Consider the following 16420-nt stretch of genomic DNA (forward strand, 5'->3'; position numbering starts at 1 on the left):
TCGTTATTAACGCGTCCGGGACGCAACTTTCTAAAAGGTACCATTAAAAAATCGGTAGGCACTTTAACATTACCCACTCGTCGAAAAGGTACGCAATCATGCGTGACATGTTCATTCGCGATTCAGCTGATTTCAGTCATGTGACTCGACTCGTAGTATTCTGATTGAAAAATTTTGATACAAAGAAATTTAACTGAATGCTTCACCACAACCACCGTTGCCTAATGGTTAGGGCAGAGGAGTAGTAGCCTAATTTCGATTTCGTGGGTTCGATTCCCACCCTCTACTAATGCTATTTTTTCTTCTGCAACTGAACTGAGTGCAAGAAGGATCTTAATGGTAGCTATTTTAACAAGTCGAAATTGTAACTAAAACACAAAGCAATTTCACATTGAAAAGCAGGCACTCTTCGACGAGTGGGTGATGTAAAAGTGCCTACCTAAAAAATCCCCTTTGAGCAATAAAGGAAAAGGCAAATAATAACTAAATTAACTCATCGGTTTGCCACTGGCTGACTTAGCGCAGAGGGTTAGGGCGGTGGTAGTCATTAGTCATTGCATTGACCTGGGTTTGATTACCACCGCTGCTCTACTCATTTTTCTTCCGTAATTACTAAACACAGTTCGAAGGGGATTTTTTAATGGCACCTTTTCAAAACTTGCGTCCGGGACGAAAAAGATACTAACTACAAAAATCGATATAAACCTACCAGCACGTTAATGAACGGAAAAAAATGGCAAAACCTTGAAAGGTTTAAAACGTGCCTGATTAAAAAATTATGTAGTAGGCAATACATTAGTAGGCTAGTTAGCACGGCCTCAAAACCAAAAAAACAAAAAATAAAACAAATGTGGTAATGAATGACAGCCTCATGAAAAGTGTTGTAGATTAAAATTGCTAGTTCCAATATTGATGTGGACGAGCAGACATAATAACAATAGGATGGAGAAAGAAAACCGGACATAAAAGAAACCTATCCTCAGGCAAAAGCCCGTTTCGATATGGCCCAGGAGAGCAGGTGTTGAGCTCTTTCTAAGGTTAGACTGCACATCACACAGTAGCCTAAGACGATTGAAATTTGATTTGATAGTGAAAAGGCTGCAGATGCATTCTGGCAATTTCGTACCGGGATCAAAACTTATTGAAAAACAACATTATATTTATAAGTAGCCCCGCAATCAGGGCATTTATGACAAGACAACGGACATTGGAATGGATGCTAAAGCTTTATGTGCATTGATTTTTGGGAAGAAGTTACCGAACAAAATATATAGCGCCTGATAAGGAACTTTGAACCTTTGACCGTTGGATTAAAAGTCTAACGCTTTATCGTCTGAGCTAATCTGGCTGAGAGTTTGAATATTTGTATCTCACAATCGATGCGAAACAATTGAAAATTTTCAATCATTATCACCTCATCACTGTCAGTTTCCTCCTTCGGTCAACGAAAAAAGTGAAAATCAAGTAACAATGGTTGAACTCCAGAGATTTGCGCTTGAGCAACGCACTTCTGGAAAACCATTCATTCAGCGGCACACAGAGCTTTGTGTGATTGCGACAAAGAGAAAAATCAAAATAACCAAGAATATGAAATTGGCAGCGGTGGGATTCGAACCCACCACGCCATCGAAATGACTGGTGCCTTAAACCAGCGCCTTAGACCGCTCGGCCACGCTACCAGGCGAAGATGAAGGAATTTTCAATTTCACAAAACTCAATGTGGTGGTCGTCATGTATCTTCAGCAGGCCCGGATTTAGGGGAGGGCAGAGGGGGCAGATGCCCCGTGCAACCCTATGTGAAAAAAAGCTGTGATTTTGTGTTATTTTTTTCCTTTTGGCCTTTAAAGTTTCTGCAAAATGCTGTGCAGTACTGGACTGATGCTAATGTAGACGTAGAGATCGTTTTTCGCACGGACCCCCCGATCTAAAAGTGCCCCGGGCTCCCCATCAGCTAAATCCGGGCTGATGTTCGGTGAACCATGACTGCCAGACATTCTGATGGTCTTTGGTTTTGTTGATCATATAGTTGTTACAAAGTGAAGGATTTAATTAAAAACACTTGTGTGCTTATGCCACTGAGACTCTTTGTCTAATTGTCATCTAAGCTTTACTGAGTTTGGATTGATGTAATAGTGATGTGACATTTTCTCTTTCACAAAACTCAATGTGATGGTCATCATGTATCTTCGGCAGGCCCGGATTTAGGGGAGGGCAGAGGGGGCAGTTGCCCTATGTACCCCTACGGGGCAAATTTGTGTGATTGCGACAAAGAAAAAAATCAAAATAACCAAGAATATGAAATGAGTAGCGGTGGGATTCGAACCCACGCCATCGAAATGACTGGTGCCTTAAACCAGCGCCTTAAACCGCTCGGCCACGCTACCAGCCGAAGATGAAGGAATTTTCACTTTCACAAAACTCAATGTGGTGGTCGTCATGTAGACTATCTTCGGTGAACCATGACTGCCAAACATTCTGATGGTTTTTGGTTTTGGTGATCATCTGGTTGTTACAAAGTGAGGAATTTAATTAAAATCACTTGTGTGCTTATGCCACTGAGACTCTTTGTGTAATTGTCATCTAGGCTTTACTGAGTTTGGGTTAATGTCATAGTGAAAAGGCTACAGATGTATTCTGGAAAGTTCGTACAGGGATAAAAACGTATTGAAAAACAACATTATAAGTAATCCCGCAATCAGGGCATTTATGACAAGACAAGGGAAATTAGAACGGATGCAAAAGCTTGATGTGCATTGATTTTTTGGGAAAAGGTAACCGAACAAAATCTGTAGCGCCGGATAAGGGACTTGAACCCTTGACCGTTGGATTAAAAGTCCAACGCTCTAACGTTTGAGCTAACCTGGCTGTGAGTTTGCACATTTGTATCTCCCAATCGATGCAAAACAATTGCAAATTTTCAATCACTTTCACCTCATCACTGTCAGTTTCCTCCTTCGGTCAACGAAGAAAGTGAAAATCAAGTAACAATGGTTGAACTCCGGAGATTTGCGCTTGAGCAACGCACTTCTGGAAAACCATCCATTCAGCGGCACACAGAGCTTTGTGTGATTGCGACAAGAAAAAAAATCAAAATAACCGAAAATATGAAATTGGCAGCGGTGGGATTCGAACCCACGCCATCGAAATGACTGGTGCCTTAAACCAGCGCCTTAGACCGCTCGGCCACGCCACCAGTCGAAGGTGAAGGAATTTTCACTTTCACAAAACTCAATGTGGTGGTTGTCATGTAGGCTATTTTTGGTGAATCATGGCTGCCAGACATTCTGATGGTTTTTGGTTTTGGTGATCATCTGGTTGTTACAAAGTGAACGATTTAATTAAAAACACTTGTGTGCTTATGTCACTGAGACTCTTTGTCTAATTGTAATCTAGGCTTTACTGAGTTTGGGTTGATGTAATAGTGAAAAGGCTGCAGATGCATTCTGGAAACTTCGTACCGAGATCAAAATTTATTGAAAAACAACGTTATATGCATAAGTAACCCCGCAATCAGGGCATTTATGACAAGACAACGGACATTGGAACGGATGCAAAAGCTTGCATTGATTTTTTGGGAAAAAGTTAATGAACAAAATATATTGCGCCTGATAAGGGACTTGAACCCTTAACCTTTAGATTAAACGTCCAACGCTCTACCGTCTGAGCTAACCGGAACATTTGTATCTTCCAATCGATGCGAAACAATTGCAAATTTTCAATCACTTTCATCTCATCACTGCCAGTTTCCTCCTTCGGTCAACGAAGAAAGTGAAAATCAAGTAACAATGGTTGAACTCCAGAGATTTGCGCTTGAAAAACGCACTTCTAGAACAGGGTTTCCCAAACTGTGGTCTGCGGACTATTGGTGATCCGCAACGACTGCACAGGTGGTCCGTGGCAATATGACAAGAAATTAAAAAGTCACACATATACGTTGTACAGTACGTTCCCTGTCAAAGATAATTGCCGCAAACAAACAAAATAGCAGATTTCATAAGGAAACTCAACATATGGAAAACCTGGATAAATGATAATGTGGTGCATATTATGTTTCCTGTTCTGTGTGACTACATTTCCAACAAACCCTTAATTAATACAGAGTTGATTTTCTCTGATGTTGCACAACATTTGGAATTGCTTTCTGCACATTTCAAGAAGTCCTTTTTTAAAAGAGATATGAGGATTTTGACTAGATTTTAAACCCTTTTTGTTGTTACAAAGACTGATCTGCCAGAACGCTAAGAAGAAGAATTAGCCGAATTATCATCTGATGGAACTTTAATGCTTAGTTTTAATCAAACAGTTATTGCATCTTTCTGGTTGAGTGTTGTGGAGGAATACCCATTGCTATCGCAAAAGGCAACCAAAATTTTATTGCCTTTTGCCACGACCTACATGTGTGAGACAGCATTTTCAGCTCTTTCCAACATGAAGACAAAATACAAGTCCAGACTTTTCGTGGACCCTGACTGACAAGTTTGCCTTTCACAAAGAACTCCGAGAACTGATGACTTATGCAATAAGAAGCAGTCCCATTGATGTTGTCAGTTTTTTTGTAGTTAAACAAAAGTCGGTTTTATTCATTTTTACCTTTGTATTGGAAGTCCGCAAATAAACAGATTTACAAATAGTGGTCCGTGGCCCAAAAACGTTTGGGAAACCCTGTTCTAGAAAACCATCCATTCAGCGGCACACAGAGCTTTGTGTGATTGCGACAATAAAAAAAATCAAAATAACCAAGAATATGAAATTGGCAGCGGTGGGATTCGAACCCACGCCATCGAAATGACTGGTGCCTTAAACCAGCGCCTTAGACCGCTCGGCCACGCTACCAGCCGAAGATGAAGGAATTTTCACTTTCACAAAACTCTATGTGGTGGTTGCCATGTAGACTATCGTCGGTAAACCATGACTGCCAGACATTCTGATGGTTTTTGGTTTTGGTGATCATCTGGTTGTTACAAAGTGAACGATTTAATTAAAAACACTTGTGTGCTTATATGTCATTGAGACTCTTTGTCTAAATGTAATCTAGGCTTTACTGTGTTTGGGTTGATGTAATAGTGAAAAGGCTGCAGATGCATTCTGGAAAGTTCGTACCGAAATCAAAACTTATTGAAAAACATCATTATAAGTAATCCCACAATCAGGGCATTTATGACAAGACAAGAAAAATTAGAACGGATGCAAAAGCTTGATGTGCATTGATTTTTTGGGAAAAAGTAACCGAACAAAATCTGTAGCGCCGGATAAGGGACTTGAACCCTTGACCGTTGGATTAAAAGTCCAACGCTCTACCGTCTGAGCTAACCGGCTGAGAGTTTGAACATTTGTATCTCACAATGGATGCAAAACAATAGCAAATTTTCAATCACTTTCTCCTCATCACTGTCAGTTTCCTCCTTCGCGGTCAACGAAGAAAGTGAAAATCAAGTAACAATGGTTGAACTCCAGAGATTTGCGCTTGAGCAACGCACTTCTGGAAAACCATCCATTCAGTAGCACACAGACCTTTGTGTGATTGCGACAAAGAGGAAAATCAAAATAACCAAGAATATGAAATTGGCAGCGGTGGGATTCGAACCCACGCCATCGAAATGACTGGTGCCTTAAACCAGCGCCTTAGACCGCTCGGCCACGCTACCAGTCATAGATGAAGGAATTTTCTCTTTCACAAAACTCAATGTGGTGGTTGTCATGTAGGCTATCTTTGGTGAACCATGTTTGTCAGACATTCTGATGGTTTTTGGTTTTGGTGATCATCTGGTTGTTACAAAGTGAACGATTTAATTAAAAACACTTGTGTGCTTATGCCGCCACTGAGACTAGGCCTACCATATTTTCATCGCCTAAAAAGAGGACACGTTTCACCAGCAAGTAGAATTTTGAATCTTTTACATGTTTTTAGATCATTACAGTAGCCTATAGTAAGGGTTGCCATTGACATAGACCCAAAAATAAGGACAACCTAAAAATTACATTTTCGTACGCAACGAAACAAACGTTTTTGAACAAATCCTTGCACTTAAACAAGCTATGATATATCAAAGGCGATAGTTTTTGCCAGAAACGATCTGTTTGAGCAACTCCTTGTCCTTAGAAAATACTTTCTGCATCTCATGACAGCTCAAGTCTAGGTTTACCTTTCCCTGTAGTGGAGATTGAACTGTCATTTCGCTAAGTCTGTTTCTTTTCTTGGTTCACTGAGCCGAACCAAGAGAGAACACCTGCTCCACAAACGCATTACTGCCGCAAGAGAGACGATGACGCTAACCAGCTTGTAGTGTGGAGCAACAGAAAATATTCATCTCTCGTAAAGATCGTCATCCACTTGTCCTCAGGTTCATCATTGCGGAACACAATATCTGGAATCTTCTTGAGCAGAGTAAGCCGAGACCTCATCGAAGAACTCATGATTCATTGCCATTGGCGGATCAGTTTGTTTCGCTAATCCCTTAACTTTCTCATACTCAATTGTTTGATCTCTTAGCAGGGTCCAGTTGATGTGTGTTGGCAGGGCCCGATTAACCATGAGGCACACGAGGCACAGGCCTCAGGCCTCCTGGATTTGGGGGCCCCCAATTTTTTTTACCTTAGTACCGTAGGCGTCAATACTTTTATAGGTTTCAAGCAGTGCCGTGTCAAGGGGGCCCGGACCTTGGGCCCACCATCTCAGGGGCCACAAATAATACATTTTTGCGTTTCAGTAAAGTGTTTTTGAGTTGCTAAAGTTCACTGCAGGTACTTGTCCATTAAGAAGATGATTTAGGCCCTTATTATACTAAAACATCTCAAATTTGGGCCCTATTATACAAATTTGGGCCCTAACTACACTGAAACATCTCTAAAAACAAAGTTAAAATGGAATAACATTAGTAACATGATCTGCAGAAATGTATTTAACATATAACAGGTTTGATGCAATTGAATATATGAATTCAAAAAGGGCCCAATTGCCACAAAGTGTTTTTGGCACAACTGTTTTAATTATTTTGGTCATTTACTTTTGTCGTGAAACTTCGATAATGATTATATGCTTAAACATACTGGTAAGAAGCATCATACCTAAAAAGTTCACTCAGTGAGGATTCTGTGGAGAAACTACAAAGAAATTGAAGTGCAATTGCTGTAGTTGGGCCCATTTTAAAATCAATGGAAAAATTGATAGGGTATTTTTTATGTGTGTACCGGTATGTTTGAAATATTTGGCTGTTTTTTTAAAGTATCATTTAGAAGACATTGAAAGAAATCGGAAAGCACAAAAAGTGAAAAAAAAAACTGGAGGGCCCTTTTTGAATTCATATAATCAATTTCTTTTCATTGAAAGAAATCGGAAAGCACAAAAAGTAAAAAAAAATGGGGTTGGGCCCTTTGTGAATTCACATATTCAATTTATTTTCACCAATAAAAGTGTTTTGTTTTAAAAAATTGTTAGGTGTAAGCAAAATAGCATTTCAGATAGTTTAATTATCATTTCATTTTAACATTTACAATACCGTAATTATAAATATCCTCGTGACTAGTGATGTTGCGAGCAGGAAAACCTGTCCTGTACTTTTAGCAGAAACGTTCTTCTGTATTTAATTTTTCTGAATATATGCACATGAAATTGCTCTTATCTTCAAATACCTTATAAGCCTGGCATATCACATGTTGTACGGTACAAAACAAAAATCATTCTTAACACAAGGAAGCTGTTTATTCTTGCCACTAACCTAGGCTACCATACCCTAAAAACTTTAATTAGACTTGAATGCCTACATAAATTTATGAAAGCTTTGCCTTGGAATGAAATAATGTTGAATAAAAATAATTGAACACCTGATCCTCAAAACGCTTTACACTCCTTTTGTTTACAATTACTGTTAAGGCTACAATGTACACTGTACAGGCTACAATGTTTTTACCTTGGTTGACAGAACAAGTAATGTTGCCAGATAAAAAATAAAAATGAAGAAAAACAATTGTTACCAGATGACCAAATCTGAATGGAAATTAATAATTTCTACAGTTTTGGTTTTGTCCTCAGATTTTATCTGCGCGGTACCGGGCGGCAAAGTTCAAACAGTCAAACTTTTGTACGATGGTATTACCGCGTCGTGACCGATAGCCTATGTTTGATATGTTCCATTGCCATTCCGAGCAAAGGTGTAGCTAAGAAATGATAAACCTGTGTTTGCGGTTACTTACACTTGTGTTGTTTTCTAAACTGGTGGGAAAGTCTATTGAAATGAACCACATTTCCATGTCGGTGCAGTGAAAATATACACAATATTATAGGTCTGCTTGACGGTAGAGAGCCCAAAATTATTCTGGCCCCGGGGCCCACAAAGGGTTTAACACAGCATTGGTTTCAAGGATCCATTAATAAACTCTGCTAGTTCAAATTCAAATGTAGCCTATATTTTGCTAGTGTTTCCAGTATGAAATTGAAATGAGCTCAATTTCCAATCTGTTAGAGAGATTCTTCATCCAATAATTTTTGTAACAAGTATAAGAGTGTTCATACTGTTAGAAAGTTGTAGGTAAATTGGCTAAATTAATATTTATGAAGTTATAGTTTTGCTTGAACTATTTGTTAGCCCATATTTCATCATTCGCAGAGACTACATGGTATTGCATTGAAAGCGATTGCCAACAGGGGCCCCTAAACTTAGCTGTGCCTCGGGCCCCCATGAGCCTTAATCAGGCCCTGTGTGTTGGAATGTTAGATGCTTATCAAAGTGATACCACTTATTGATATATTCCCAAAAAAAAGATAGAAGACTTGTAATTGTTAAAATTAAGGCAAAATAAGGACTGAAGTCAAAAACAAGGACATTTCTTAGAAATAAGGACAGTATGGCAGCTCTTCCTATAGGCCTACGCAGCAAAAGTTTCCAAAAAAACAAAAAACAACAAAACAGATTAACTGAACGTTTAACTTATTTTTTCTCATTTCTAGTGTTTCCTTAAGACAACAAATGATTTTATATTTTTAAGTAGAGTAGACAACCGGAAACAGACATTGCCGTCGGCTGCAGCGTGGGTCAGGTGTATGTCGGAAGGCGTACACCGATGCATAGCGCTCAAGTCCGCTTTCCCGCAATGCAGGATAAAGATAAACAAACTAACTTTTTAAGAGTCAGCAAACAGTGAAATAATACCTTAATTTTAGACAGTTTCAGTCAGACAGCAATGATCGCAAAAATTTGCAAAATGTGACAAATCAGGAACGACCTCCAGGTCAAACCCTAAATTTTTTCAACAAGGAATGGTCAACGAAACTATTAAATTATTTGCAAAAAATATGACTAAAACGGTAGGCTGCACATAACCGTTAAGATGCTAAAAACGGCGTGAACTAAAAAGCTGTTCCTTTCCTTGCAAAGCTGTAGGCCTTTGCTGTGGGTTGCTGTGGGTCTTTGCTGTGGGTTGGGTTATACAGTATACACATAGCACTTTTAGACATTCTTTTCGATTTTTTCCAAATAACAAACGAACCAAACTGAGTTGGTAATCAACAACGTCTACAAGCGTTGTGTAGGCTATCAATATAAAACGTATGAAGGTAAAAGAATACTTTTTTGTGAAAGTGTGAGCATGGCCTTTAAAATGTCGTTTAATATCTTACAGTGAACCAGGCAATAAACGTTCAACAACAGTTCCATAAAATGCGCCAATTTCTTGTAGAATTAATAAATCAGCATGTTACATTGGTACACAAAATGTTTAGAAAACAAATAGCCTACAAGCCGTTGCTGAAACGTCATCAAGCAATATAATCCCGTTGAAAATACAAGCATGAAAACCCAAACTGTCGAAAAAATTGACATTTGAGCATTTTTTAGTGTCCTCGGAGGACAATTCATTTTTCTTAGAAGAGGATGAATCCTCTTAAAAGAGGACGTATGGTAGCCCTAACTGAGACTCTTTGTCTAAATGTCATCTAGGCTTTACTGAGTTTAGGTTGATGTAATAGTGAAATGGCTGCAGATGCATTCTGGAAATTTCGTACCTAGATCAAAACTTATTGAAAAACATCAGTATAAGTAACTCCGCTATCATGGCATTTATGACTTGATAACGCACCATGGCCGATCTTCATAGCAACTGTCCATACAAATCTTCAATATATCAGCTAAAGTTATGTAGGCTAATAAAGTTATAGCCTATAAGCTTATATGTTTATTTGTTTTGTAACATTTTTTATTTTTTTATTTTCCCTCTATGTCTTAAATTTTTCTGAAGGTGTTGCGACCGTGCCAAATTTTTTTCAACTCAATAACTTACTTCGATCACAAGCACGTTTTAACGTTCGCGTTTTGTCGCTTCTACCTTTTTCTTGACCTTTGCTATGTTAACGTGTATTGCTTTGATATGATGGTCAGAAATAAAAAAACAACTGAACTGAACTGAAGACAACGGACATTGGAACGGATGCAAAAGCTTGATATGCTCTGATTTTTTGGGAAAAAGTAACCGAACAAAATTAGTAGCGCCCGATAAGGGACTTGAACCCTTGACCGTTGGATTAAAAGTCCAACGCTCTACCGTCTGAGCTAACCGGGCTGAAAGTTTGAACATTTGTATCTCCCAATCGATGCAAAACAATTGCAAATTTTCAATCATTTTCACCTCATCACTGTCAGTTTCCTCCTTCGGTCAACAAAGAAAGTGAAAATCAAGTAACAATGGTTGAACTCCAGAGATTTGCGCTTGAGCAACGCACTTCTGGAAAACCATCCATTCAGCGGCACACAGAGCTTTGTGTGATTGCGACAATAAAAAAAATCAAAATAACCAAGAATATGAAATTGGCAGCGGTGGGATTCGAACCCACCACGCCATCGAAATGACTGGTGCCTTAAACCAGCGCCTTAGACCGCTCGGCCACGCTACCAGTCGAAGGTGAAGGAATTTTCACTTTCACAAAACCCAATGTGGTGGTTGTCATGTAGGCTATCTTTGATGAACCATGTTTGTCAGACATTCTGATGGTTTTTGGTTTTGGTGATCATCTGGTTGTTACAAAGTAAAGGAGTTAATTAAAAACACTTGTGTGCTTATGTCACTGAGACTCTTTGTCTAATTGTAATCTAGGCTTTACTGAGTTTGGGTTAATGTAATAGTGAAAAGGTTGCAGATTTATTCTGGCAACTTCGTACAGGGATCAAAACTAATTGAAAGAAAAAAACGTTATATTCATAAGTAACACCGCAATCAGGGCATTTATGACAAGACAACAGACATCAGAACGAATGCAAAAGCTTGCATTGATCTTATTGGGAAAAAGTAAGTGAACAAAGTCTGTAGCGCCCGATAAGGGACTTGAACCCTTGACCGTTGGATTAAAAGTCCAACGCTCTACCGTCTGAGCTAACCGGGGTGAAAGTTTGAACATTTGTATCTCCCAATCGATGCAAAACAATTGCAAATTTTTAATTATTTTTACCTCATCACTGTCAGTTTCCTCCTTCGGTCAACGAAGAAAGTGAAAATCTAGTAACAATGGTTGAATTCCAGAGATTTGCACTTGAGCAACGCACTTCTGGTAAACCATTCAGTTGCACACAGAGCTTTGTGTGATTGCAACAAAGAGGAAATCAAAATAACCAAGAATATGAAATTGGCAGCTGTGGGAATCGATCCCACCACGCCATCGAAATAACTGGTGCCTTAAACCACCGCCTTAGACCGCTCGGCCACGCTACCAGTCGAAAGTGAAGGAATTTTTTCTTTTACAAAACTCAATGTAGGCTAGTGGTCGTCATGTGTCTACGGTGAACCATGACTGCCAAACAATCTGATGGTTTTTGGTTTTGGTGATCATCTGGTTGTTACAAAGTGAACGATTTTAATTAAAAACACTTGTGTGCTTACGCCACTGAGACTCTTTGTTTAATTGTCATCTAGGCTTTACTGAGTTTGGGTTGATGTAATAGTAATACTGAAAATGCTGCAGATGTATTCTGGCAATTTCGGACCGAAATCAAAACTTATAGAAAAACAACGTTATATTCATAAGTGACACCGCAATCAGGGCATTTATTACAAGACAACGGACATTGGAACGAATGCAAAAGCTTGATGTGCATTGATTTTTTGGGAAAAAGTAACCGAACAAAATGTGTAACGCCCGATAAGGGACTTGAACCCTTGACCGTTGGATTAAAAGTCCAACGCTCTACCGTCTGAGCTAACCGGGCTGAAAGTTTGAACATTTGTATCTCCCAATGCATGCAAAACAATTGCAAATTTTCAATCATTTTCACCTCATCACTGTCAGTTTCCTCCTTCGGTCAACAAAGAAAGTGAAAATCAAGTAACAATGGTTGAACTCCAGAGATTTGGGCTTGAGCAATGCACTTCTGGTAAACCATCCATTCAGTGGCACACAGAGCTTTGTGTAATTGCGACAAAGAGAAAAATCAAAATAACCAAGAATATGAAATTGGCAGCGGTGGGATTCGAACCCACGCCATCGAAATGACTGGTGCCTTAAACCAGCGCCTTAGACCGCTCGGCCACGCTACCAGTCATAGATGAAGGAATTTTCGTTTTACAAAACTCAATGTGGTGGTTGTCATGTAGACTATCTTCGGTAAACCATGACTGCCAGACATTCTGATGGTTTTTGGTTTTGGTGATCATCTGGTTGTTACAAAGTGAACGATTTAATTAAAAACACTTGTGTGCTTATATGTCATTGAGACTCTTTGTCTAAATGTAATCTAGGCTTTACTGTGTTTGGGTTGATGTAATAGTGAAAAGGCTGCAGATGCATTCTGGAAAGTTCGTACCGAAATCAAAACTTATTGAAAAACATCATTATAAGTAATCCCGCAATCAGGGCATTTATGACAAGACAAGAAAAATTAGAACGGATGCAAAAGCTTGATGTGCATTGATTTTTTGGGAAAAAGTTACCGAACAAAATCTGTAGCGCCGGATAAGGGACTTGAACCCTTGACCGCTGGATTAAAAGTCCAACGCTCTACCGTCTGAGCTAACCGGCTGAGAGTTTGAACATTTGTATCTCACAATGGATGCAAAACAATAGCAAATTTTCAATCACTTTCTCCTCATCACTGTCAGTTTCCTCCTTCGCGGTCAACGAAGAAAGTGAAAATCAAGTAACAATGGTTGAACTCCAGAGATTTGCGCTTGAGCAACGCACTTCTGGAAAACCATCCATTCAGTAGCACACAGACCTTTGTGTGATTGCGACAAAGAGGAAAATCAAAATAACCAAGAATATGAAATTGGCAGCGGTGGGATTCGAACCCACGCCATCGAAATGACTGGTGCCTTAAACCAGCGCCTTAGACCGCTCGGCCACGCTACCAGTCATAGATGAAGGAATTTTCTCTTTCACAAAACTCAATGTGGTGGTTGTCATGTAGGCTATCTTTGGTGAACCATGTTTGTCAGACATTCTGATGGTTTTTGGTTTTGGTGATCATCTGGTTGTTACAAAGTGAACGATTTAATTAAAAACACTTGTGTGCTTATGCCGCCACTGAGACTAGGCCTACCATATTTTCATCGCCTAAAAAGAGGACACGTTTCACCAGCAAGTAGAATTTTGAATCTTTTACATGTTTTTAGATCATTACAGTAGCCTATAGTAAGGGTTGCCATTGACATAGACCCAAAAATAAGGACAACCTAAAAATTACATTTTCGTACGCAACGAAACAAACGTTTTTGAACAAATCCTTGCACTTAAACAAGCTATGATATATCAAAGGCGATAGTTTTTGCCAGAAACGATCTGTTTGAGCAACTCCTTGTCCTTAGAAAATACTTTCTGCATCTCATGACAGCTCAAGTCTAGGTTTACCTTTCCCTGTAGTGGAGATTTAACTGTCATTTCGCTAAGTCTGTTTCTTTTCTTGGTTCACTGAGCCGAACCAAGAGAGAACACCTGCTCCACAAACGCATTACTGCCGCAAGAGAGACGATGACGCTAACCAGCTTGTAGTGTGGAGCAACAGAAAATATTCATCTCTCGTAAAGATCGTCATCCACTTGTCCTCAGGTTCATCATTGCGGAACACAATATCTGGAATCTTCTTGAGCAGAGTAAGCCGAGACCTCATCGAAGAACTCATGATTCATTGCCATTGGCGGATCAGTTTGTTTCGCTAATCCCTTAACTTTCTCATACTCAATTGTTTGATCTCTTAGCAGGGTCCAGTTGATGTGTGTTGGAATGTTAGATGCTTATCAAAGTGATACCACTTATTGATATATTCCCAAAAAAAAGATAGAAGACTTGTAATTGTTAAAATTAAGGCAAAATAAGGACTGAAGTCAAAAACAAGGACATTTCTTAGAAATAAGGACAGTATGGCAGCTCTTCCTATAGGCCTACGCAGCAAAAGTTTCCAAAAAAACAAAAAACAACAAAACAGATTAACTGAACGTTTAACTTATTTTTTCTCATTTCTAGTGTTTCCTTAAGACAACAAATGATTTTATATTTTTAAGAGTCAGCAAACAGTGAAATAATACCTTAATTTTAGACAGTTTCAGTCAGACAGCAATGATCGCAAAAATTTGCAAAATGTGACAAATCAGGAACGACCTCCAGGTCAAACCCTAAATTTTTTCAACAAGGAATGGTCAACGAAACTATTAAATTATTTGCAAAAAATATGACTAAAACGGTAGGCTGCACATAACCGTTAAGATGCTAAAAACGGCGTGAACTAAAAAGCTGTTCCTTTCCTTGCAAAGCTGTAGGCCTTTGCTGTGGGTTGCTGTGGGTCTTTGCTGTGGGTTGGGTTATACAGTATACACATAGCACTTTTAGACATTCTTTTCGATTTTTTCCAAATAACAAACGAACCAAACTGAGTTGGTAATCAACAACGTCTACAAGCGTTGTGTAGGCTATCAATATAAAACGTATGAAGGTAAAAGAATACTTTTTTGTGAAAGTGTGAGCATGGCCTTTAAAATGTCGTTTAATATCTTACAGTGAACCAGGCAATAAACGTTCAACAACAGTTCCATAAAATGCGCCAATTTCTTGTAGAATTAATAAATCAGCATGTTACATTGGTACACAAAATGTTTAGAAAACAAATAGCCTACAAGCCGTCGCTGAAACGTCATCAAGCAATATAATCCCGTTGAAAATACAAGCATGAAAACCCAAACTGTCGAAAAAATTGACATTTGAGCATTTTTTAGTGTCGTCGGAGGACAATTCATTTTTCTTAGAAGAGGATGAATCCTCTTAAAAGAGGACGTATGGTAGCCCTAACTGAGACTCTTTGTCTAAATGTCATCTAGGCTTTACTGAGTTTAGGTTGATGTAATAGTGAAATGGCTGCAGATGCATTCTGGAAATTTCGTACCTAGATCAAAACTTATTGAAAAACATCAGTATAAGTAACTCCGCTATCATGGCATTTATGACTTGATAACGCACCATGGCCGATCTTCATAGCAACTGTCCATACAAATCTTCAATATATCAGCTAAAGTTATGTAGGCTAATAAAGTTATAGCCTATAAGCTTATATGTTTATTTGTTTTGTAACATTTTTTATTTTTTTATTTTCCCTCTATGTCTTAAATTTTTCTGAAGGTGTTGCGACCGTGCCAAATTTTTTTCAACTCAATAACTTACTTCGATCACAAGCACGTTTTAACGTTCGCGTTTTGTCGCTTCTACCTTTTTCTTGACCTTTGCTATGTTAACGTGTATTGCTTTGATATGATGGTCAGAAATAAAAAAACAACTGAACTGAACTGAAGACAACGGACATTGGAACGGATGCAAAAGCTTGATATGCTCTGATTTTTTGGGAAAAAGTAACCGAACAAAATTAGTAGCGCCCGATAAGGGACTTGAACCCTTGACCGTTGGATTAAAAGTCCAACGCTCTACCGTCTGAGCTAACCGGGCTGAAAGTTTGAACATTTGTATCTCCCAATCGATGCAAAACAATTGCAAATTTTCAATCATTTTCACCTCATCACTGTCAGTTTCCTCCTTCGGTCAACAAAGAAAGTGAAAATCAAGTAACAATGGTTGAACTCCAGAGATTTGCGCTTGAGCAACGCACTTCTGGAAAACCATCCATTCAGCGGCACACAGAGCTTTGTGTGATTGCGACAATAAAAAAAATCAAAATAACCAAGAATATGAAATTGGCAGCGGTGGGATTCGAACCCACGCCATCGAAATGACTGGTGCCTTAAACCAGCGCCTTAGACCGCTCGGCCACGCTACCAGTCGAAGGTGAAGGAATTTTCACTTTCACAAAACCCAATGTGGTGGTTGTCATGTAGGCTATCTTTGATGAACCATGTTTGTCAGACATTCTGATGGTTTTTGGTTTTGGTGATCATCTGGTTGTTACAAAGTAAAGGAGTTAATTAAAAACACTTGTGTGCTTATGTCACTGAGACTCTTTGTCTA

The 16420-nt window shown here is 39.0% G+C and overlaps 13 non-coding genes across 13 annotated transcripts; all 13 read right to left on the reverse strand.

Annotated features, from left to right (window-relative positions):
- Positions 1-1594: 1594 nt before the first annotated feature.
- On the reverse strand, positions 1595-1679 carry Trnal-aag (transfer RNA leucine (anticodon AAG)). The gene has a single exon. It is a non-coding gene; the product is annotated as a tRNA-Leu (tRNA).
- A 622-nt stretch (positions 1680-2301) lies between these two features.
- Trnal-aag (transfer RNA leucine (anticodon AAG)) lies at positions 2302-2384 on the reverse strand. The gene has a single exon. It is a non-coding gene; the product is annotated as a tRNA-Leu (tRNA).
- Positions 2385-3111: 727 nt separating this feature from the next.
- Trnal-aag (transfer RNA leucine (anticodon AAG)) lies at positions 3112-3193 on the reverse strand. The gene has a single exon. It is a non-coding gene; the product is annotated as a tRNA-Leu (tRNA).
- A 1558-nt stretch (positions 3194-4751) lies between these two features.
- On the reverse strand, positions 4752-4833 carry Trnal-aag (transfer RNA leucine (anticodon AAG)). Its single transcript has one exon. It is a non-coding gene; the product is annotated as a tRNA-Leu (tRNA).
- A 730-nt stretch (positions 4834-5563) lies between these two features.
- Positions 5564-5645, reverse strand: Trnal-aag (transfer RNA leucine (anticodon AAG)). The gene has a single exon. It is a non-coding gene; the product is annotated as a tRNA-Leu (tRNA).
- Positions 5646-10478: 4833 nt separating this feature from the next.
- On the reverse strand, positions 10479-10551 carry Trnak-uuu (transfer RNA lysine (anticodon UUU)). The gene has a single exon. It is a non-coding gene; the product is annotated as a tRNA-Lys (tRNA).
- Positions 10552-10797: 246 nt separating this feature from the next.
- Trnal-aag (transfer RNA leucine (anticodon AAG)) lies at positions 10798-10882 on the reverse strand. The gene has a single exon. It is a non-coding gene; the product is annotated as a tRNA-Leu (tRNA).
- Positions 10883-11295: 413 nt separating this feature from the next.
- Trnak-uuu (transfer RNA lysine (anticodon UUU)) lies at positions 11296-11368 on the reverse strand. The gene has a single exon. It is a non-coding gene; the product is annotated as a tRNA-Lys (tRNA).
- Positions 11369-12115: 747 nt separating this feature from the next.
- Positions 12116-12188, reverse strand: Trnak-uuu (transfer RNA lysine (anticodon UUU)). Its single transcript has one exon. It is a non-coding gene; the product is annotated as a tRNA-Lys (tRNA).
- Positions 12189-12434: 246 nt separating this feature from the next.
- On the reverse strand, positions 12435-12516 carry Trnal-aag (transfer RNA leucine (anticodon AAG)). Its single transcript has one exon. It is a non-coding gene; the product is annotated as a tRNA-Leu (tRNA).
- Positions 12517-13245: 729 nt separating this feature from the next.
- Positions 13246-13327, reverse strand: Trnal-aag (transfer RNA leucine (anticodon AAG)). Its single transcript has one exon. It is a non-coding gene; the product is annotated as a tRNA-Leu (tRNA).
- Positions 13328-15831: 2504 nt separating this feature from the next.
- Positions 15832-15904, reverse strand: Trnak-uuu (transfer RNA lysine (anticodon UUU)). Its single transcript has one exon. It is a non-coding gene; the product is annotated as a tRNA-Lys (tRNA).
- A 246-nt stretch (positions 15905-16150) lies between these two features.
- Positions 16151-16232, reverse strand: Trnal-aag (transfer RNA leucine (anticodon AAG)). The gene has a single exon. It is a non-coding gene; the product is annotated as a tRNA-Leu (tRNA).
- Between the last annotated feature and the right edge of the window lie 188 nt (positions 16233-16420).

This window comes from Aplidium turbinatum, chromosome 8 (assembly GCF_918807975.1).
Source record: "Aplidium turbinatum chromosome 8, kaAplTurb1.1, whole genome shotgun sequence".
NCBI classification, from domain to species: domain Eukaryota; kingdom Metazoa; phylum Chordata; class Ascidiacea; order Aplousobranchia; family Polyclinidae; genus Aplidium; species Aplidium turbinatum.